Consider the following 24,701-nt stretch of genomic DNA (forward strand, 5'->3'; position numbering starts at 1 on the left):
TTGGACCCTTCAACTAAACCCAATTTAATCAATTTGACCAACTTTGACCAAAAGCTCCAAGTTGCCCTTAAAGGCCCAATTTCCCCAAAATTCACACTAAATGTTCATCAATTTAACCAAATTTCTCCCCAATTTCAATTGTAAATTCAAATTATTCATGATTAAACTAAATTCAAACCAAATCCAAATCCCATTGACACACATTTGAGTCTAATTTCAACCCAAATCAAAATGCCCCAATTTGGCCTAAAACCAAAATCCCACTCAATTGAACCCCCAAATCTTTCCAATTGCCCAAATTATGCATCATAAACTCCATTAAACATCTCCACACACCAAATTAAACCATTAATTAACCTTTTTCAAGCTTCAATTTCACTCAATTTCAACTCAATTCCAAAATTCAAATTCCCAAATTTTGCCCCAATTTAGCCATGTGCCCAAATTCCACAAAATTGAATGCCATAACCCCAAAATTGGCAGCCAATTAGTCTTTAGAACTCTTCTTGACAATCCCCTAGATCATTTTGAACTTTAATTTTGGACTTAATCCAACTCTATCCTGACCTCAACTCAAGTCTAGCCCAACATCCCTAAATTGAACAAATGCCCAAAATCCCTCAAATTGAACCTCCAAATCAATTCAAAATCACTCCAAATCTTTTATAAACCCCTCATTAAAATCATCCACACAAAATTAATCAATCAATTAGGCTTAATGTCATGGCTGGCCTAACTCAAACCCAACTTCAAGACAATTTAACCCAAATTGAACCCATGCACCAAAATTGACTAAGCCATACCAAAGTGGCAAAAGTAATCACCACAGCCACCAAATGGATCCTAATCACCAGGCTAGACCCACCTAGCCCACTCTATGGAAGCCATGGACCAATAGTCCCTTGATTTAGGGGATTTATCCTTTTTTTGGGCCTAAACCAAGAAATCCTTGCCATCATAACAAACCATTAGGGGTTAATCATAATTAAATCTCCCCCTGTCTCACATGGATGCCTGACCACCTCTCTTGCTCTTTCCAGCCACCCTAATCACTGAAAAACCCCAAAATTGAGAGCCACCTTGCTCAAATTCAAACCCAATTACACCCATCCAAGCTGGCCAGCTCCAATTGGCTTTGGCACATTTCAATTGGCTTTGGCACGGCTTTGGCACATTTCAACCCTTGACATAAGCAATTAACTGAACCTAAATTGAAGCCTTGAGCTCCATCCCGAAATCCACTATTTAAACTGCCCCCTTCATGGACAAAGAGGATATGATCCAAATCCTTGGGGAAACTCTGCCAAAATCTCACCAGAAACTCTCCAAGAGCTCATCCACTCAAGTTTACCATTTTCCCCCTCTGGTTCCCCCTGTGAGAGCTCAATTTCAAGCTCAAAATTCTAGTTCAAATAAGGAAAAATTTCTCCACACCTCCACAGTCCACCAAACTCTAATTAGCTGTGCACACACCATCCCAACAGTGAGAGGACTTGATTCCCCAAAAAGCCCCATCCTAAACACTCTCTAACCTAGCTTTAGATTAACACTTGAAAACGGGCTTGATCAAAATCATACCTAGATAATTCACCAGGGCCTAGGAGTTCATCTAGTGGTTCATTGATCCAATCAAAGTTGCTACAACCATTTAATTGAGGCCTCCCCTCATAGACAAAGGTATATAGCTCTAACCCTAATCCAAGACTATTTTTATTCTCCATACATATTTAATGTATTTCATAGTGTATAAGTCATATAGATATGTTAGTCTCAAGTAGATGAAGGTTTACAAACAAACCCCATGTGATTTGGTTGAGTCTAGCTTGAGATCTTAAGGTTTTGGTGTGAACGGCTCGCGGGTTAGGTCACATAGGCACGATGAAGGAGAGCCATCTGATCATGCATTTTAATGGATGGAGGAGATCAAGCCGGATAAATTGTTTGAATGAAAAGGTGGGCTACGAGTAAGTTGAGGTGGCTGTTGGCGTCAAACGACGTAGCACCGCGTGTAAAGTTTGGAGCGGCAAGGATGGCGTGGCGGACAAGGTTTTCTAAATTTATTTAAATTCATGAACTTCAAAAATCCATATCTTTCTCTAAAAAAATCATAAAAATAAAATAAAATAATCATATTGTTTTGGTGTATCAGTAACCATACATCCAGTGGTTCCTCCTATAAAAGAAATGATCATATTCTTGTAAATGATAGAGTTATTACTAATAGATTTCTTCCTCTAAATGTAGTGATTCATGGTTTCTCTTTCTTGGGTTTCCTCACTCTTTATGAAGTTGACACCACTACTTGAAGATTTTAATCCACAAAAATGGTGCTAAAAACTTGATCCCAATATTTTTTTATGTAAGGATTTATGAAGTTGACACACCACTACTTGAAGATTTTAATCCCCAACAACGGTGCCAAAACCTTGATCCCAAGCAAAGTAATATTTCAATTATTTCTTTAAATAGTAGAGATTCTATGAAAGTATATGTAACGTTATCAAGTAATATAGAGCTTTCTAATTAAGCCCCAAATATCGATCCCACAGAGATTGAGGTTAATCATGGCGGCTTTCAAGAGAAGTTAAAGTTTAGAATAACACGCCCTAGCTTGAAAGGTCAATAAAGTTTTGGTTATGATTATATCCTACAATTAACACTACATTACTACTTCTACTCCTAAACTAAAATACTTAGTGAAAATCAGAAATTGGGGTTTAATATATTAAAAGTACGCTTCCTCATATAATGCAATTAGTGACATGTGTAAAAGTAAAACAAGTAGTGAGAGAGATTGTGAAAAATAGGAGAAATTATATTTTCTACCCTAGGTCAAGTAATCTAAATAACATTAGTTAATGCATAGTTTAAGAATTCTAAAAACTGGTTAAGCAAGAGTGATACTAACTCTCATTCTAGAGTTCCCTCGTCCCCTCACCTAAAGGCTAACATATAGTATTAAGAACTAAAACTAAGAACCAAATTGGGGGCTTTAGCCTATTACTCTAAATTCCTATAATTCTATACCCATCAAAGATTATTTCTCTCTTTATTTACACTCAACCATATGGATTACATTCTCATCCATATAATCTTAAGATATTCTAGAACAGCTGATTAGACAACACCATCACTGATCTTGCATGTTCTCACAACAGATTATAATATGCAAGTTGATCAAGTTTACATGTAAATTAAGAACAAAGTAAAAACATCACAATATATTCTTACTCTACTCAATTCTATATCTTACACATGCATACTAATTCATTATAAGAGTGAAGAGTAAAGAAAACTACTCACCACACCTGGAGAAACAACAAGAACTTTTCATTGAACATGACTTTGAAACAATACAAATAAAGTACTAGATTCAAAAAAAAAAATACATTGAAAATACTTATCTTTGATGGAAATCAAACACTCGTTGTATAGCAAAAGCAATCTCCTTACAATCCTCAAAGTGAAAAGAAAAGAAGAAATTTCTCACTCTCTCTCTTTCTCTCTCACCTTGTTGCCTCACTCGGGGCTCTCGCCCAAGCCTTCTTCTTCTTCTCAAAGAAATTTTCTCCTCTTTCAATTAGTTCAAGAGATCTGCTAAAAAATTTCAAGCCTTATTTATAACTTCCTAAGGGGTGCTTAAGTGTTTCTTCATAGGTGTCCATATTTAATGAATCTTTCAAATGATGTTTCAAGTGCCTCTTCAAAAGTATTAAAAAAACTCCTTATAACAACCCTAAATCCTTATCTAAAGTCCTTTTTTTTTCCAATGAATTCTCCAAGATACTTCGAAGCACCACTTCAAAAATCATCCAAATCTGATTTATATTCTAGAAGAAATGTTGAAAATTGCCTTCAAATCTTAAGCACCAATTTTGGGTGCTTAAGCGGCCTCCTCTCTATCTGTTGGAGTCTAAGCACCATGCTTGGGTGCTAAAACACCAGGCACATGCACGTAAGTGCCCAATTTCGGCCCTCTTAACTTTGGTGTGCCTTGGCTCGTCCCGGTTTGCTCTGTTTTGGTTTATTTTTGTTCATTTTGCTCCAATCACTCCAAACTCTTCAATTTGATGTACCTACAACAAAAAAACACAAAAAAACATACCTTTAAATTGCAATAACATTATGAAATATAGCATGAAAAATAGTACATTTTCAGGCACATTAGAATCCCCCAAACTTTAACATTACTTGTTCTCAAGTTATACTACTTTTTTAAAATAATTTATGTACATTAGCGTTAAGTCATCCTTTAGAATTGCTAAAATTTTGTTCTAAAATTTTGATAATTCAAATTATTAGAACTTCTAGTGAATTTGACTAACCCAGGGTCTAAAATATTTATTATCAAACTTGGGAATTTGTTTTCCTATCTAATTCAGAAATATAAGCATATTTTTCAAACTTCGGATCCTATGAACATTACTTTCTAGACATAAGAGCTCTCTTAAAAAGAGTTTTTACTAATATAAGTATAAAAATCTTAGGATTGTTTTAATTTCTTTACCCTAGAAAGACTCAAGTGAAACCAATTTATGATTAGGACCTCTCCTCAAGCTTGTCCTCAATTTTTTTTTCTTTTTTTCTACATTTTCTTTTTTTAAGGATCTTTTTTATCCATTTTTTTGTTTTCTACTCTATTTCTTTTTTTTATGTGAGTATTACTATATCCGGAGAAGTCCTCAAAAAATTTTGAATTCTGCTATCCTCCTCTAATGTTAAAACTTATTACTTTCCTTCACTTCAAAAGATGTAAATTTTTTATTTTGTTTTCTTACATACTTTCTAAAAGAAACTTAAATGTTTGAAAATAAAAATTTTAAAAATCTTTAATTTTTCAAAAATACAATTCTTTTTACTAAAGATAGTTATTCATTTTCACAAGCTCTCCAATAAATATCATTAACTCTAGGTTCACCCTTTTCACTAAAAATATCAACTAAGTTTTCCAACTTCATTTCTATTCTTAAAATTCTAACATCCTTAAGGTGGCTCCACATAACAATAATTATTAGAAATAAAATACAACTTTCTATGTAGTACTTTTAAAAACAAGTAAGCTTTAAATTTGAAATATTTTCCTTTTCCCCCCAAACTTAAGCTCAAACATGTGTAACAATGAAGTACAAAAATATGCGGTAGGGAAAGATCACTTTTACAATTTACTACACATACTAAAAAAATATCAACAAATAACACATGGTAGAATATTGCAGTAGAAATTAAATCTAGCCTAAGCATGCTTGACATAAGACTATAAAGGAAGTTTAAAAAGTAGAACATGTACAAGCTGAATATTAAACAAGAACATATTTTAAAATTTATAAAGGAATTATTGGATGCTAATAAGTTTAAAATCTTGACATAAGTTTTTTCATCTCCAATGATTCCTGCAATTGGACTAAAAAACATACACATAAACTCCATCACATAGACTCACAGATTCATAAGCAAACAACGACTGAGGCTAATTTGATCTCTCTTCTACTAACATTTCCCCTCATTACATTCAATTTCTAATGGGATAAACTATAGTAATAATGTGGGTGTATTATAAAAATTTATATGGTTATCACCCATGGACTAGAATTCCCTCATGTGTTGTCAACTCCAGGGTTAATCTAAAACTAAGGTATAAACAATCTGGTAAATAAAAATAATGTAGTTCATCCAAATGTTGTTCACTAAGTAAGTTCATGACCTTACCCAGTGAAGACAAAGTTAGATAAAGGAAGTAATAACAGATAAATGAGGTAATGGAGTTGACATGGAGTGGTCCAAGTCCAAACTCTACATACTTCAAGTTAATGCTCAGCTTCGATTGAGAAATAAGTTGTAACAAACTTGTCAAATTGCTACTACCAGAAATCATATACAAATCTAGTCTGATAGAGGATTTATCTCACAATATTAATCCAATCCACTCTTACACATCAAATACAGATCAAAGTACAACATCTCACTATCATCCAATCCAACATAACAACAATGACACTAAATAGATAACAAAGAAAACCATGGGTTGCCTCCCACGAATCACTTGATCGAACATCGACGACCCGATGTATCCAATGTTTACTACGGTTGCCCCAGCATCATAATCTCATTCATTTTTTCTGTATACCATGGAATATGTCATTTAGTTATTTTGAATAACTTTTTTTTAAGAGATCTTTTATTAATTTCATCATTCAATTCAGTTTCTTCTTGTGATTGAGTCAAAACGAAAGATATAAAGATTGGTGGTGTAGATGAAGTGCCTAAATAGGTGGGCTTTAAAATTGTATGGGGTGCATTCACTTAAAGTTTATGAGATTTTTCAATAGATGGAATTAAAAGTTTACTATTTTTGATAACATCCTTCATTTCATACCTCTCTTGAACATACATATAGTCTTCCTTAAATAACATTTTCAACTCATCATGAAATTCCATTTAAATATCATCTGTTAACTTACTCTCAAAACTTACATGGAAATGGTCTTTATTTAGATAATCACTTCCATCCATCCAAAAATAATCATTAACTTTTCTCTCAACTAGAAACTTCATAGTCTTTAACACATCAAAAGTGACTTCCTGGTAATCATCATTTCTCTCAGCTGGATATTTCATAGTCTTAGTCTTTAACACATCAAAAGTGACTTCCTGGACATTAATATTCATAGTCAACTCTCCTTTTTGCACATCTATCATAGCTTTTCCAATAACAAGAAAAGGTCTCCTCATAATAATTAAATTTTCTTTATCTTCCTCTATATCAAAAATAATAAAGTCCATAGGAAAGATAACTTTATCCACTTTGACAAGCACATCTTTTATAACCCCTTTTGGATAAAAGATAGATCGATCAGCTAACTGAAGGATTACAGTTGTGGGAGAAATATTGGCTAAACCTAACTTTCTAAATATAGATAGAGGCGTCTCATCACATTAATGCTCATTCCTAAATCACATAAAACTTTTCCACATAATCCTTCTCCAATTGCACAAGGAAAGGCGTCACTTTAATGATCACTCCTAAATCACATAAAGCTTTTTCACATAATCTTTCTGCAATTGCACAAGGAATTGTTTAGCTACAAAGTTCTTTAAGTTTTTTAGGATGCTTTTTCTGAAGTATAGTGTTGCACTCTTCACTTAGTGCAACTGTGTCGTAATCACCAAAATTCTTTTTCTTTTCTTCTATCTCCTTCAAAACTTTACATAAATTGGCATTTGTTCTAAAGCTTCAGTGAAAGGAATATTTATCGTTAGCTTCTTAATTAGTTTCATGAACTTTGAAAATTATTTATCCAACTCATGTTGTCTATGTCTTTGAGGTAATGGAGGTGGTGGACTTTCAGAAACATGTTCTCCAGGTCTTTTAGTTTCTTTTGTTTTTCTCACAATATTTTTCTCTTTTCTAACCACATCCTCTATCTCTTTTTCACTTTTTAATTGGACAGCTTCTACTTGTTCATTAGTGTTCTCTTTAGGGTTGATCTCAATGTTGCTAGGAAGTGTTCCTTGGGCATATATTGCTAAGTGAATTAGTATTTTTTCCCAGTTGATTCTTTATGTTCTAATCGCAACATTTTGACCTTACAACTGGTTTCCCATTTGCAATACCACTTCTTATATACATCTTCTTCTTCTCAAATTGTTGATCATTGTTATAGTCTGGTGGATATGAAGGTCTATAGTTTGTGTTCCTCTGATTATCTCAACTTCTATTAGGAATTGCATGATTATTTTTCCATTATTGGTTTCCACCCCCAGTAGTATGATACCGGTTAAAATTAAGATGGTTCTTCCAACCTGGGTTGTAAAAGTTAGAATACGGGTTGTTTATGTTATTTAAAGTCTCATATGATAAGTTAGAATAAATTATATTCACTAATAAAATTTCCTTACTTATTGAAGTAAATTGAGGCTGGTTCATTCCAAATTGGACCAACTTCCTTGATATTGCAGCAACCTTAGATGCAAAAATTGCAGTCGCAACTGTATCATGAACAATGGCTACCTTATTAAGATTTGCCCTTGCAGAGGTCCATTGAAATTCATTTATAGTCATTTCTTTAATTAATGCCTATGCTTCATCAAATAGTTTTGACATTAATGATCCACAAGTGGCAGCATCAATTTTAGACCTAAGGGGTCCTACTAACCCATTGTAAAAAGTTTGAATGATTAACCAATTGATTATAGCATGGTGTGGCCACTTTCTTAGGAGTTCCTTATATTTCTCTAGCTTCATATATTGATTCCCCTTTATACTGATAAAATGATAAAATATAGTTTTTAAGTTTAGTAGTCCTTGAAGGTGGAAAACACTTAGCTAAGAATTTTTTAGTTAACTCCTCCCAATTTTTAATAGAGCCAGGTGCGAATGAGTGTAACCACATTTTATCCTTATGCCCTAGTGAGAAAAGAAAAACCCTTAGTTTAACAGCATCAACTGACATGTTATTATAACAACATGTAGCACAAAGCTAAAAAACTTGATAAGTGTAAATAGGGATCCTCTGAAGGAGTTCTGCCAACTAGTTGTTCTGCACCAGTTGAATAATCTATGATTTTAGTTCAAATGAGTTAACTTCTACGATAGGGGTTTGTATACTTCAATGAATTTCATCTGTTTTGGGATTTACATAATCCCTCAATAATTTATGATAATTTTCCAAGTTTTTTTAATGTTTTCCATTTCTAGTTTTTCAAGTCCTTTCTGGTTTTTTATTATTTTTCCTTTTTTCTAACTCAAGATTATAAGGCACAAGTCCTACAGGTCCTTTTTTTCTCATATACAACACAACAAACTATATATTAAGAATTAAATAAATAAAATAAAAAAAATTCTACATAAAAAAACATTTTCACAAACCCCTTGTTTTTTACACAAACAATTTTTTCATAACACTTTTTCATACAAAACATACTTTTCATACAAAAATATCTTTTACGACATTAAGGATTATAAGCCTAATTACTTCAACTAAATTTCTCTTAAAATCCAAGATCAATCGTTGTGATCCTCAGCAACGGCGCCAAATACTTGATCCCGATATTTTTTATTATTAAGGATTTATGTAGTTTACACCACTACTTGAAGATTTCAATCCTCGACAACGACACCAAAAACATGATCCCCATATTTTTAATATGTAAGGATTTATGAAGCTAAGACAACTACATGAAGATTTTAATCATCGGCAACGGCGCCAAAAACTTGATACCAAGCAAAATAAAATTTCAATTATTTCTTTAAATCGTAGGTATTTTATGTAAGTATATGTATCGTTATGAAGTAATATAAGGATTTTTTATTAAGCCCTGAAGTTCAGTCCCAAGGAGATCGAGGTTAGTCACGGCGGCTTTCAAGAGATGTTCTAGTTTAAAATAACACACTCTAGCTTGGAAGGTTGATAAAGGTTTGGTTTTGATTATATCTTACAATTATCACTAAAATACTACTTCTACTCCTAAACTAAAATACTTAGTAAAAATCAGAAAGTGGGGTTTAATCTATTAAAAGTCCCTTTCCTCATGCAATGAAATTAGTGACATGGGTAAATGTAAAACAACTAGTGAGAGATATTATGACAAATTGGAGCAATTATATTATTTACCCTCAGACAAGTAATTTAAAGAACATTGGATAATTCATACTTTAAGAATCTTAAAGACTTGTTAGGAAGGAGTGATACTATCTCTCACTCTAGAGTCCCCTCATCCCCTCATCTGAAGGCTAACATCTAGTATTAAGACCTAAAACTAAGAGCCAAATTGGGGGCTTTAGTCTGTCACTCTAAAGTCCTCTTATTCTAAACCCATCAAATATTATTTCCTTATTTATTTTCACTCAACCATATGTATTGTATTCTCATCCATACAATCTCATGTGATTCTACCATATTTGATTGAGACAACACCATCATGGATCTTACATGTTCTCACAACAAATTTTAACATGCAAGTTGATCAAGTTTACATGTAAATGAAGAAATAAGTAAAAACATCCCAATATCTTCTCACTCTACTCAATTCTATATCTTACACATTCATACATAGGAGAAACAGCAAGAACGTTTCATTGAACAAGACTTTCAAACCATACAAATAAAATACTAGATTCAAATCAAAAAATAATAAAAGTACTTATCTTTGATGGAAATCAAACTCTCCTTATATATCAAAAGCAATCTCCTTACAATCTTCTCCAAGAACAAAGTAAAAAGAAAAGAATAAATCTCTCACTCTTTTTCTTTCTCTCTCACCTTGTCGCCCTACTCGGGGCTCTCGCCCACTTCTTATTCTTCTCCAAGCCTTCTTCTCCTCTTTTATGTAGTTCAAGAGAGCTTTTAAAAACATTTCTAAGCCTTGTTTATAATTTCTCTAGATATGCTTAAGTGTCTCTTCAAAAGTGTCCATATTCATTGAATCTTCCAAATGGTGCCTTAGGTACCTCTTCAAAAGTCCTCAAAAAAGTCCTTCTAACCAGCGAAAATCCTTCTCTAAAGTCTCTTTTATCATTTCCAAGAAAATTTGCAAGATACACATGAAGTTCCGCTTTAAAAATCATTCAAATCCAATGTATATTCCAAAAGATATGTTGAAAATGGTCTCCAGTGTTTAAGAGCCAATTTTGGTCACTCAAGCACCCTCTTCTCTCTCTGGTGGTATTTAAGCGATGATTTGGTTCTTAAGCGCCAGGCACCAGCACTTAAGTGCCCAGTTTCAGCCCCCGTGAATCCAGTGTGCCCCGGTTCAACCCGGTTTGATCTGGTTTGCTCCGTTTTGGTCCATTTTTGTTCCTTTTACTCAATCACTCCAAATTCTTCAATTTGACATACATACAAACAAAAACACACGAAATCATACTTTTAAAGTGCAATAAAATTATAAAATATTGCATGAAAAATAGTACATTTTTAGGCACATCTCCCAGCATCCAATATTTATCTTCTAAACACCATTATCATTAGTCAGAAAGCTCATAATTTCATCTAGTTCAACATCAAAAGGATTATATTATGAACAGAAGCAGGTAGGAACACTATGCAGTATGTAAATATGATTGATATGAATAGGGTTGATATCAATGTATTTCCCTCAAACATAAACCAAATCATCAGATTCGTTAATAGGGTTGGCATAAAACTCATGAACCATAAAGATCACAGCAATGACAGAGAAATAACAAAAGCTTTCCCACTGTCATTCAGGAATAAAATATTTAGTAGTTCCCCCAAGATGAAGAAAACTTTGCTCTGCAATAAATTTATTAGATTGCAGATCTCCATATCTATCCTGAGATTTTGAACTAGAAAATTTCTCGCTATCAAAACTAGGTTGTCCTATACCCCTCTTCATTTCATGAGCCAAGAGAAATCGAGAGAAGATGAAATCTAGAGTTCGAAGCCTCAACTCCAAGCCAATCAAGCACAAATTCAAGCCCTAGGGGAGCAATTTGCAAAATAAGAGAGGAGGAAGATGAACCAAGGTGAAAAAATGGTGAAAACCAGCGGTTTGGCATAAAAAATGAGTTTCTGTTCAGTCTGACTCTATAAAACTGAGTTATGGAGCTATGGTGTCATGCTTTGCTTGATGAGTGGCAGTATAACGACAAATAGTGGCGCTATGGTGCCATTCAAACATATTCAGCTTTTGGAAAATTTTTTATATTTCTAAAGAGCAAGGCAAAAATAAGATTTTTAAACTCTAATGGCCATTTAGAAATTTATTGAGTTCATTGTCATTCCAAAATTTAAGTGTGCAACTTTAAATTCAAACACATAAGACCAACTTTTCACATCATAAAAAAACTTCATTTCTTATATTAATAATAAATTCAATACATACAACACAACAAAGACTTAGTTAGATGTCAATACAAACATAGACAAATATTTAGGAAGTGCTAGACCCACAATAAGGAGCAAAGTTGGTACACCACACATAAACACTCAATACTAAAAAAATTTCATATAATCAAACAGTTGAGAGTAGTTATGCTCAATGTTTTCCCCCACCATTTCATACCCAATCAACCTTTTTTTAAGTAGGATCAAAGAGATAGTAGAATGGAGCATAAGAGAAATCTTGAGCAACCTTATCATCAATACATTTTTTGTTTCTATACTACAATTGCCACTCCAAGTGCTCGTACTGATGGTACAAGTCACTTAACTTGTTATGGAGATGAGATAACTCCTCTTCAATCTTTTCAAGTTTATCTACAGTTCACTCCAAATTTAATACAAGAAATCCATTGAAGTAGGTCTGAGCATCCTTATGCATCATCTTCTTGTCTTCAAACATATTGTCACTACTCTTTAATGCTTTATAAGTATAAATTTTCTACTCTCTACTCTCTCTAGAATGTTTAAAACTATGAAGGGATAAATCCATTCCCATGTTAGGAAATTTTATAATAAAGAAGAGAGAAAAAGAAGGTAGAAAATTGAATTTTGGGTATTTTAGGGGTTTTATTCAAACTGTGGCGCTATGGCGCCAGATCTAGCGCTATAGTGCCAACCTAGCTTTTTCAAATATCAAATTTATTTTGTCTCCTCCTTATTTTCATCAATAAAAAAATTATTTGTGCTATCTTAATCATGTAAGACTCAATGTCACTTTTTAAACTTATCATAACAATAATCACTAAACAAATCAAACCATGCCGATAACTATAGGTTGCCTCGCACAAAGTGCTTGGTTTATTAACCTCAACCCAACATATCCAAGGTTTTTACTCTGGTTGACCCAACATTAGGAACCCCTAAAATGTAGGACTATCGCCACTTATATATAAGCTTTCAATCTTTGTCCATTTACCTTAATTATGCTCCCAGTTTTAAGATCTTCACTATCAACAACGCTATTTAGATAAATTGTTACCACAATAATTAACCTGACCACCTGGACTTAAGTTTTTCTAGAAATAATTTCAATTTTATATTGTATAATAGAACTTCTTGTCCATGCTTAAAATACTTTTTCAAATCCTCTGATCATGCCTCATTTTCATTTTCTCCTTATAAATTCAGGCATTCTCATAAGATTCATTTCTTATCTCATCAAGCTCATTTAATTGCAAAAATCTTTTCTCACTAGCATCTTTCAAATTATAATTAAACTCTTTAATAGCCTAATAATCTTTATGCTCCAATTCAACTAATAAATTACAAGCTTTTCCATATTTGATCCTATATTGTGACATTCCTGAAAGAGTTTTGTAAGCAGTCCTATAGGCTCATAATGCAATGTCAAGTCTAACAAACAAATCTGTTCTTTTAATATTTATAGTTCTTTCCAATTTTCTTTTAATTTCATGATTGGATACTTCTGCTAAACTACTGGTTTGAGGGTGTTAATCTGTGGAAATTGTGTGTTTAGTCCCATACTTTTGAGTAAATGTTTTAATTATTTTGTTCTTAAAATGCTTTCCTACATCTGTAATGATTAATACATGCATTCCAAATCTTATAAAATTATTTTTACCTAAAAGTTTTGCAACACTCTTAGCATCTGAGGTAAAGTAATTGCTTCAATCCATTTAAAAACAAAATCCAGAGCTATCAAAATCTAAATTTTTCCAGAAGATGGTATAAATGGTCTCATAAAATCTAATCCCCATAAATCAAAATTTTCAACTTTAACAGTAAAATTTAGGGGCATTTCATTTCTTCTAGAACTATAGCCTACTCTGACATCTATCACATGATTTTATGTAGGTATTAACATCTCTAAACAATGTATACCAATAAAAAATAGATTGTAAAATCTTAAATGTAATTTTATTAACCCCAAAATATCCCCTAGAATCTGATTTATGACATTTTTTCATCATTTCTTCGGTGTCTTCTATCGGAACACATCTTCGAATAACTAAGTCCTTACATTGTTTATAAAAATGAGGGTCAACGTAAAAATAAAATTTTGCATCTTGTCTGAACTATTAATTTGATGGCTATCTAATCCATAGGATAAAATGTTACTAACTAAGCGGTTAACTATTTCAGCATACCACAAAATTTGACATTCATTAATTGCATAAAGTTGTTCATCAAAAACTTTTTCATTAATTTCACCATTAAAGTTAACATTATTTTCCTATTCAAGCCTTGATAAATGATCAGCTATCTGATTATCAGTACCCTTCCTAGCCACAACTTGAAGACCCATCTAATTAATTGTGGTTTTGCATCCTTCTTCATCATTAATTATTTTATAGCACAATGATCAGTACGCTCCTCCAATAATATAAGGTTTGAATTTCTCAAAAGCTAATAATTCTTTTATAGTAGTAGTGTAATTTATTTTAGCTTCATTAAGGGTTTTACTAGCATAGTGTATTACTTCAAAAATTTTATCGATTCTTTTCCCTAAAATAGCCCCTATAGCATAATCACTAGCATCACACATTAATTCAAAAGGTTTTTCCCAATCTGGTGAAGCAACAATAGGTGCAGCGATTAATTTTTCTTTTCATAAATTAAAAGCATTCAGGCATTCCTCATTAAAATCAAAATTAGTCTCTTTTTTCAAAAGATTACATAAGGATTTGAAAATTTTTGAAATGTCTTTATTCTAATGTCTGTAGAAACCATTATGTCTCAGAAAACTTCTTACCCCTCTTATAGTATTTGGAGCTGGTAATTCAGTAATACTTGAATTTTTGCTAGATCTACTTCCATGCCTCTCTCCGAAATTATATGTCCTAACTTAATTCATCCCGTAATCATAAATTGGCATTTTTCCCATATGAGAACAAGGTTTGTTTCTTCACAGCATTAGAACTCTTGATAGCTGATCTAAACATGATTTAAAAGAGGATCCAAAAATTGAGAAATCATCCATAAAATTTTCAATTGCTTTCTCAATTAAATCAAAAAAAATTTACAGCATACATCGTTGAAATGTTGTTGATGCGTTACATAATCAAAATGACATCCTCCTAAATGCAAAAGTTCCATATGGACTAGTAAATTTTGTCTTCTCTTGATCCTCACGAGCTATGAATATTTGGTGGTATTAGAATATCCATCCAAAAAGCAAATATAGTGTTGCCCAGTGAGCCAATCTAACATTTGGTCAAGAGAAGGTAAAGGAAAGTGATCTTTTCTAGTGGCGGTGTTCAATTTTCTATAGTCAGTACAAATTCTCCATCCAATAACTTGTCCTATTGTAATTAATTCATCCTTTTCATTTACAACTATAGTCACTCCCCCTTTCTTAGGAACACAATGAATAGGACCAACCTCTGAATAATCTGAAATAGGATAAATAATTCCCACATCGAGCCACTTTAAATTTTTTTTCTTAATAGCTTATTTCATTATATAATTCAATCTCCATTGACGATCAACCCTAGGCTTATGATTTTCTTCCATTATAATCCTGTGCATAAAGATTTAAGGGTTAATTTTATTAATAACAACTATTGTCCATCTAATGGCTTTCTTATGATTTTTCAATGTCTCTAATAATTCTTCTTCTTGGTCTACAGTCAAAATTAAGGATATAATAACTGGTAATGTTGATGAGCTTCCAAAAAATGTATACTTTAAATGAGTAGGGAGAACTTTCATCTAAAGTTCAGAGGTTTTTCATTAAAAAGAATCAAATGTTTACTATTTTCAGTCGTATCTAAAATTTCAAAGTTTTACTGAACGTAATTTGAATCCTTAGTGTTTATCTCATTTGACTTATCTTCAAAATCATTTTTCATTTCGCTTTACAGTTCTTTTTGATCTGATATGACCTCATCTTTTTGATCTGATATGACTTCACATCTTTCTTTGTAATGATTAGCATTCAAATAATCATTATTGTCCATTTTGTAACATTTAACATCTTTCCCTTTATCAGGATACTTTATTGATTTAACCACATTAAATGTAACTTCCTGGTCATTAACACTCATGGTTAATTATCCTTCCTGCACATCTATCATTGCACATTAGGTCACAAAAAAATGTCTCCCCAAAGTGATCGGAATTCTTTATCTTCTTTCATATCGAACACAATAAAATCAAAGGGGAAAATAAATTTATCTACTTTAACCAACACATCTTCTATAATCTCCTTAAGAAAGTAGTAGACCGATCAGCTAACTATAGGGTTACATTAGTGAGAGATATCTCTCCTAATTGAAATCTTCTAAATATAGATAATGACATGAGATTACTGCTTACTCCTAGATCATAAAAAGATTTCCTACAATTTTTTCTCGATTTGCACAAGGTATGATGAAACTACAAGGATCTTTAAGTTTTTTAGAAGGCTTCTTCTTAATTATTGCACTACACTCTCCACTAAGTGCAACAATCTCATAATCTTTAAACTTTCTTTTTTTTTATTTAAAACTTTTTTCATAAATTTTGCATAACTTGGCATCTACTCTAAATCTTCTGCAAAAGGAATATTAATTTTAAGTTTCTTAAACATCTCAAAAAAAATTTAAAAATTGTTGATCCAACTTCTGCTGCCTAAGTCCTTGAGGAAAAAGAAGTTGTGGCTTTCTAAATTAGTCTTAGTTGGAGAGACAAGTAATTCTACTTCCTTAGGAATAGGTTCGTCAGGTTTTTAAGTTTCGGCATTTTCTCTCTCAACTTCAATCTCTTTTTGAACTCCAAAATTTAATTCCTTTCCATCCCTTAGATGGACAACTTTAACTTGTTCTTGTTCTTTATTTTTATCTTGAGGATTGATCTCAACATTACTAGGAATTATTCCCTGAGGCCTACTGCTAAGTGCGTTATTAATTTTTCCCAGTTCTTTATCAATGTTTCAGATAGAAAAACTTTCATTTTATAATTAATTACTCATTTGTAGCATCACTTCTTCTATAAACAACTTCTTTTCCTTAACTTGTTGGTTACTACTAAATCCAGTTGGATAATTAGGTCTATAATTAGAATTACCCTGGTTGTTCCAATTTCCCAATGGGCTTATTTGATTGTTCTCTGATTGTTAACTTTAACCACTAGAATTGTTGTTCAAGTTAAAATTAGGATCATTTTTCCAATTTGGGTTGTAATAGTTAGAATATTGGTTATTGTGTCGATTAATAGCATTTATAGTTTCTAATGAAGTTTGAGAATCAATCATTTAACCTAATAAATTTTCTTCAATCACATTGAGTGTTTGAGAAAAATGCATTCCACTTTGGTCTATTTTTCTAGATAATGCAGCAACTTGAGATGTAAACATTGAAATAGCATCATCATCTTGAATACTGGATACTTTCTTTGGATTTACCCTTTTAGAGGGCCATCAAAAATTGTTTGTATTCATCTCTTCAATTATTGAATATGGTCCATCAAATGGGTTAGACAATAATGAACCTCCAACAATAAATTTTATGGTTTAGACATTAACTAACCCATTATAAAAAGTTTAAATGATTAAATAGTCTGGTAGAGCATGACATAGACACTTTTTCAGGAGTTCCTTAAGTCTTTCCCAAGCTTCATATATTGAATCTCCTTCGTACTTAGTAAAAGAAGTAATATCAATTCTAATCTTAGAAATTTTTTAAGGAGGAAAGTACTTAGCCAACAAATTTTGTTCTAAATATCCTTTAGGTTCTAACAGATCATGGTGCTAATGAATTTGAAAAGGAAAAAAAGTTTAAGTCTAACAGCATCATTTGATATGTCAACATATTTAAATGTAGCACACTGTTCTGGAAAACTTGTTAAATGTAAATTTGGATCCTCAGATAGTGTTCTCCTAAACTGATTATTTTGTACCAATTGTATAATTGCAAGTTTAAGTTCAAATGAGTTAGTTGCTACCGTACAGGTTTGAATACTTGAATGAATTTCGTTTGTTGTAGGGTTTGCATAGTCACTTAGGGTCCTTTGTAAATAATGATGTTCATTTTTAGTATTTTGAATCACAATGTTATTTTGTTATATGTTTGTCATTTCTTGAAAGTTGTGAAGTCCTTTTTATTTTCAATTTTTTGTTATTTTTCGTTCTAATTTAGAATCATAGGGCACTAAACCTTCCAATCCTGAACTATGAATGCAAAAGATTAAATTTTAGAAAATAAAACAACTCAAACTAAATAAAAATACTTAAAAATTTTGGAATTCCAGTTTTTTCCATTTTTTTAGACTTTCGAGTTTTTATAAATTTGTAAAATTATTATTTTTTATTTGCAGAAATTAAAAAGTGCCAAAACAAATTTTAATTCTCCAAAAATAAAATATATAATTCAAATATAATTCTTTAAGTCAATAAATTTTGTTGTTTTCTCCCTGGCAATAGCGCCAAAAACTTGACCCAACCCGCAATTACACGGATTTTCATAACTCCAAAAGATTGTCAAAAACTTGGCCCAAATTATATTTAGCAGCTAGTGTAAATAAATGAATTGATTTAGAAAATAGATAATAAGTCTTCACACTAGGAGTACTATCCAAGTATATGTATTGTTTCATGTAATATAGGATTAGAAAATTCCTTAAAAAACCAAGTATTGATCCCACGAGGAAAGCAAAAAATTCTTAATAATAACTTACAAAACCATTATCTAAATTACAAGTAAATATGATAGGAGAACAATATCAAAATGTAAGTAAAAAATTTGTTGTTTTGTTTTATTGATGTCATTTTGTTATTTTGTTGTTGTTTTGTTGTGTTGTTATCATTTTGTTATTTTTTCTTGTTGATGTCGTTTTGTTGTTTTGAGATTCACCGTTCCATCTTCAAAATTTCATCCTTGCAAAATAGTGTTAGCACATTCTAATAACATGTAAATTAAATTTAAAGTGTGACTTGTCTTATATCCTTAGCAAACCTGCAAAATAAAATTAGCAAGAAATTATGTTTTAATTTGTTGATTTAATTTTTTGAATATTTTTTAGTCAACCCGAACAAGATGTCCATGGCTCCATCATCCCAGGGTTGTCGGGGTATTCAGATCTACTTAGTATGAATAGTAATTAAACCAGGACAAAATGAATCTTGTTACCAACCACAGATTTTGTCGTTTAAGAGACATTCGTAGATCCGAACCCTAATGCTAGTGAATTTAGTGTGTTAAATTTGCAAATATTTATCAATATTACAAAATACACATGACAGATACAATAGTAAATATGCAAATTAATCCCAATAAAAATAACTTTAATGAAAATAGTTTTAACATTTCAAAAACTTTAAACTGCCAAATCCTTTAAAAATAACGTAAGTATATGTATCGCTCAAGTAATAAAGGGCTCTAATGGAGTCCTAAATATTGATCCCACAGGGAAGTTGGAAATGCCTATGAGTAAATTCCTAAGATTATAATGTAAACTACAATTTTAAACTACAAAAGTAAGGTGCTAAATTTTAATATAAAGTGATAGAGTGATTGTTAAATAAAATACAATAAAAAGATAAAATTATGTAAACTAATTTCTAAACTTTCAAAAGTAAAATTACAAAAACTTAACAAATGTTTTGTGACAAAGAGTTCAAATTTAAGAAAACATCATTCCCCTTTACAATGAGTATACGGATTGTGAATAAATTAAAATTATTTTAATGATGATATATATATATATTAAAATCATCATGTGGAGGGTATGTGAACTGATGGCTTCTTGTTGGTGGCACTGTTCTGCTTAGTGGTGGTGTTGGGTGCTGCTAGCTAAAGGTGTTTCACTTTTTTGGTTGAAGGAAGTAAGTAGGAGAACTTTTCTCTCTATTTGTTCTGAAGTTACTATTACCAAGCTAGTGGGTTACTATTCCATTGGTTTTTGATTTGGTGGTTTGCTGCTCTGCAAGTCTTTTCCACCTGAGGTGTTGATCTAAACTTCGTGTCTCTTTTCCAGGTTTTGGTACCTTGTTTTGGCTCTTTATTTTGGTTGGGACTATGGAGGTGTGCCCCATTAGTGTTGAATTAAATGCCTAATGGACCCAAGCCACTTATGCTTGTGTTGTAGGAAAAGAAAAGGAAATTCCAAAATCTTTTGAGCATATAATATTCCCTCGCACCCTTCATAATGCCGCAATTGGTAAAGGGACTTGTCCCTATGTGACTCCTCTTGGAGTAAAGAATAACCTATTATCTTTTTTACTTTAGGGGAGATTTTGTCCCTTAATGACTCTATTAAATTTACTTTAATTGGTAAATTTCAATTTGGACACCCAAAGATGGACTATGTTAGAAAATTCTTTGAAAAAATGAATCACGTTGGTGCTTGGAAGCTTAAACTGATAGATGGAAGACATCTTCTAATCAAATTATCTAATGAAGAATACTATGCTAGAATCTTTGTGAAACAATATCTCCTAATAGCTGAAACTCCTATGAAATTGATGAAGTGGACTCCTGATTTTGATCCAAGCAAGGAGGCCCCAATTGTTCCTATATGGTTCAAACTGATGAAGAATACTATTCTAGAATCTTTGTGAAACAATCTCTCCTGATAGCTGAAACTCCTATGAAATTGATGAAGTGGACTCCTAATTTTGATCCAAGCAAGGAGTCCCCAATTGTTCCTATATGGTTCAAACTGCCCAACCTCCCTATACAATATTACCACCAGAATGTGTTATTTAATATTGTTCTTACTCTTGGTTTTCCATTGAAGGTTGATGCTCCAACTTATAACTTGGCTAGGCTAATTGGAGATAGAGTTTTAGTTTAGGGAAGTTGGAAATGCCTATGAGTAAATTCCTAAGATTATAATGTAAACTACAATTTTAAATTACAAAAGTAAGGTGCTAAATTTTAATATAAAGTAATAGAGTGATTGGTAAATAAAATACAGTAGAAAGATAAAGTTAATTAAACTAAATTCTAAACTTTCAAAAGTAAAATTACAAAAACTGAACAATTTTTTTGTGACAAAGAGTTCAAATTTAAGAAAACATCATTCCCCTTTACAATGAGTATACGGATTGTGAATAAACTAAAATCATTTTAATATATTACTCCTGGTTTTGATCCAAGCAAGGAGTCCCCATATGATCTTATATGGTTCAAACTGCCCAACCTCCCTATACAATATTAACACCAGAATGTGTTATTTAATATTGTTCTTACTCTTGGTTTTCCATTGAAGATTGACGCTCCAACTTATAACTTGGCTAGGCCAGTTGGGGATAGCGTTTTAGTAGAAAGAGACATAACCCTGACTGATGTGAAGAGAGTTTGGATTGGCACTCAAGATGAAGGTTTTTGACAAAGCATTGTGGTGGAACAAAGAACTCTTTACTGCCCTCACTGTAGAATGTTTGGGCACATTTTGGAGAAGTTTTATAGGCTTCATCCACCTTCCAAGAAGGTTGCTGACCCCCCTCCCCAAAGGGTGCTACAACTCAAGGAGGGACTAGTTCTGTCCATGATAAAGAGCTAAGGAGGAATTTAGGAGATATAAGTATTCCCATAACTACAAGTATTGAAAGGGAGATCCAACAAAATATGATGAACAATGTTGTGGGTGAAGGGATTGATCACAAGTCAATACCTACTTCCATTGACAACATCATGTTGGGGGAGAGACAAATGGGGGTTGATTGTACTGAAGATAGACAACTAGATATCAACTCTCATAAGGTTGATATTCCTACTATTAATTTGTTAATAAATGTTCTAACTGAGGAATGGAAAGTCCAGAAAAGTAGTAAAGCGAAGAAGGGAATGAATCTTGTTAGAACTCATAAAATTTGGTGTTTTACAATTTTGGAACCTATTTTTACAAAGCACTCTCAAAATATCTTGAGAAAATTTCCTAAATTTACCCATTTTGCTAATTCTAATAATAAAATTTGGCTCTTTGATAGATCTGAGTTACAGTGGTCTGTACTACAAAACTGTTCTCAGTTCATTCAAACTCAATTTTTTATTGGTGCTCATTTGGGCTATGCCACTTTTATCTATGCTGGTTGCATTGCTAGGCATCAGAATACTCTCTTGCTTGACTTAATGCATATTGGTCAATCAATTAATTCCTTCTTAATTTGGGGGGGGAGAGGGGGTTTATTGTGTCACCTCTCCTGCTGAGAAAAGAGGTGGAAGACCTCCTTTACAGTCACCCATGAATAGATTCAATCATTTCTTAATTGAGGCTGCTTTATATGATTTGGGGTTTCAAGTTCCAAATTTTACTTAGAGAAAGGGCTCTTTGTGGGAATGATTTCTTCCACAATTACTTTGATTCCCAAAAATCAAATCAGAAAGGACTGGGGAGATTTCATAACTATTAGCTTAACTAATGTTCTTTCCAAAGTAATTAGCAAGATTATTGTCTCTAACCTCCAACCCCATCTCCAGAATTTCATCAGCACTAATTAGATAGCATTTGTTAAGGGTAGAAAAATTACTGATAACATTTTGTTGGCTCAGGATCTTCTTTTAGACTTGGACAAGAAGTTTATGGGAGGTAATGTTATCTTCAAATTGGATATCAAAAAGGCTTATGACACCATTAACTGGGATTTCATATTGGAAACTCTTTCTACAAGGGGTTTTTCTGAGGGGTTAATTATCCTAAAAAGAAGATGGCTCTACTGCAATAATCATTCTACTTATTTATGCAAATGCCATGGTTACTTTTTTGCTTATAGGGGAATCAAACAAGGGGACTCCTTGTCCCCTACAATTTTTATACTGGCCATGGATTACTTATCCAGATTCCTAAATAAGATGTTTGTTACCTCTCCTCATTTGGCCTATCAACATAAATCCATTATTTGTATCAGTCACCTCTCCTATGCAAATGATGTTATTGTCTTCTTCAATGCTACTAAAACTGCTATCAAGACTTTATACAAGGGACTGAAACACTTTAAACATGCTTCAGGTATGGAATTACATAAACAAAAGTGTCAAATTTTTGTTAGCACTAATATCACTCCACATATAAAAAATTGGATTTCTCAGTATACAGGGTTTAGCCTAGCCTCTTTGCCAATCAAGTACCTTAGTGTTCAACTACTTAAGGGTAGAACAAAGAAAACACAGAACAAAGCAAACACAGTTCAATGATGTGATTGATCAGATTAAAGCTCAACTACACTGCTAGACAAATTCTTTTCTTTCAAATGGGGGGGGGGAATCACTCATTAAAAGTATTCTGACTGCTATCCCTTCTTTTGCCCTTCAAATGTTCACCGTGAAGAAAGGTACTCAAATTCTCTTAGGAAGAATTTTTAATAAGTTTTTATGGGCTGGTAGAAGAAACAGTTTCATTGGCTTTCCTGGCAAAAACTTTGTAAACCTCTCCTTGCAGGAGATTTGGGTTTTAAGGATTTTTAACACTTAAGATTTATAAATCTCTGCAAATTATGGATTAAATTCAGGGCTCAAGATAGTTTATGGGTTCAGTTTATGATGGGAAAGTATTGCAGATATGTACACCCCAATCTTCCTAGTAAAAAATTGGGTGATTCCAGGATATGGATTAAGCTATTGAAAATCAGAAATCAGGCTGAGGAGCTCTTCATTTGGGAGTTGAGAGAGGGGAAAATTAATTTCTGGTTAGACATGTGGGTTTAGAATGGGGATAAGATACTGTGCTCAACTTTAAACCCCAACTTTTAGGGTCAGGTGAAAGATTATTGGTCTAATGATCAATGGAATTCCAGAATGCTGAACACCATTCTAAATAATGATCAAATTCAATTGGTGAAGAATACCCCCTTCTTTATTGATAAAAAGGATATGCTCATCACTAGCATTCTCCCTCACAAAAACTCTCAACATTTATTTATAAAAAAATTCTTCCAGTGGCAACCTGTAGTGTGGTGAAAAGTTTTTGGGGTAAGTGGTTAACTACCTCAATGTCTTTTTTCTGCTGGAGGCTCTGGTTATCTTTTCTCCCAACTAATGATATCTTGAAAATGAAAGGAATGAGAGGACCTTCTTGTTGTTATCTATGTAATGAGAAGGAAGAGACACTAGAACACCTATTTTTCACCTGTAATTTCTCTCAACAGATTTGGTCTGAGCTATTGACACAACTCAAAATTGACCCTATTAATGTTTGCTGGGATAAATTTTTTAATTGCTGGGGGGACTGGCAGGAAGCTAACCTGCTGGTCATTCCCTGCTAGGTTTCTTGGTTTATTTGGATGTGCATCAATCAAGTAAAATATGAGGATATTAAGCCATTGACCAAGTCTGTGGTCTCAAATTGCACCTCTTATATGCAGAAAATTACTCAACACCTGAAATTACCTAATCTCTTTAAGAATTGGATACCTAATACTAAATATTAGTTAATCTTCAAACCATCTATAATTCTATGGACCCCTCCTCCTTCTAGATGGGAAAAAGTTAATACTGATGGTAGTTTTACCAAGGGATCCTCTTGGTTTGGGGGAGTGTTCAAAAACTCCCAAGGGCAGTACATTCTACATTTTTCTTTTCCAACCTGGGTTCTGGATGCTTTGGAGGCTGAGATGATTGCTATTTATTGGGCTATACTGTTTGCTAATTAATGTCAGATCAGGCACTTGATTGTTGAGTCTGAGTCTATAACCCGCATCAAGATTTTGTTGAAAGATGAAGAACCCCCTTGGTAAAATCTAAGGTGGATAAACAAACTGAATAATGTTTTGGGCAGTGGGAGGGTGAAATATAATCATATTCATTGAGAAGGCAATGGCCCTGCCCACTTTTTGGCTACCACGGGAAGGAACTTTGAACTGATTAAAGTTGGAATTTCTCCTTCTTCTTATTTATCCTTTCTCTTACATGGGGACAGTTT

Source organism: Phalaenopsis equestris, unplaced genomic scaffold, assembly GCF_001263595.1.
Source record: "Phalaenopsis equestris unplaced genomic scaffold, ASM126359v1 Scaffold000368, whole genome shotgun sequence".
Taxonomy (NCBI): Eukaryota; Viridiplantae; Streptophyta; class Magnoliopsida; order Asparagales; family Orchidaceae; genus Phalaenopsis; species Phalaenopsis equestris.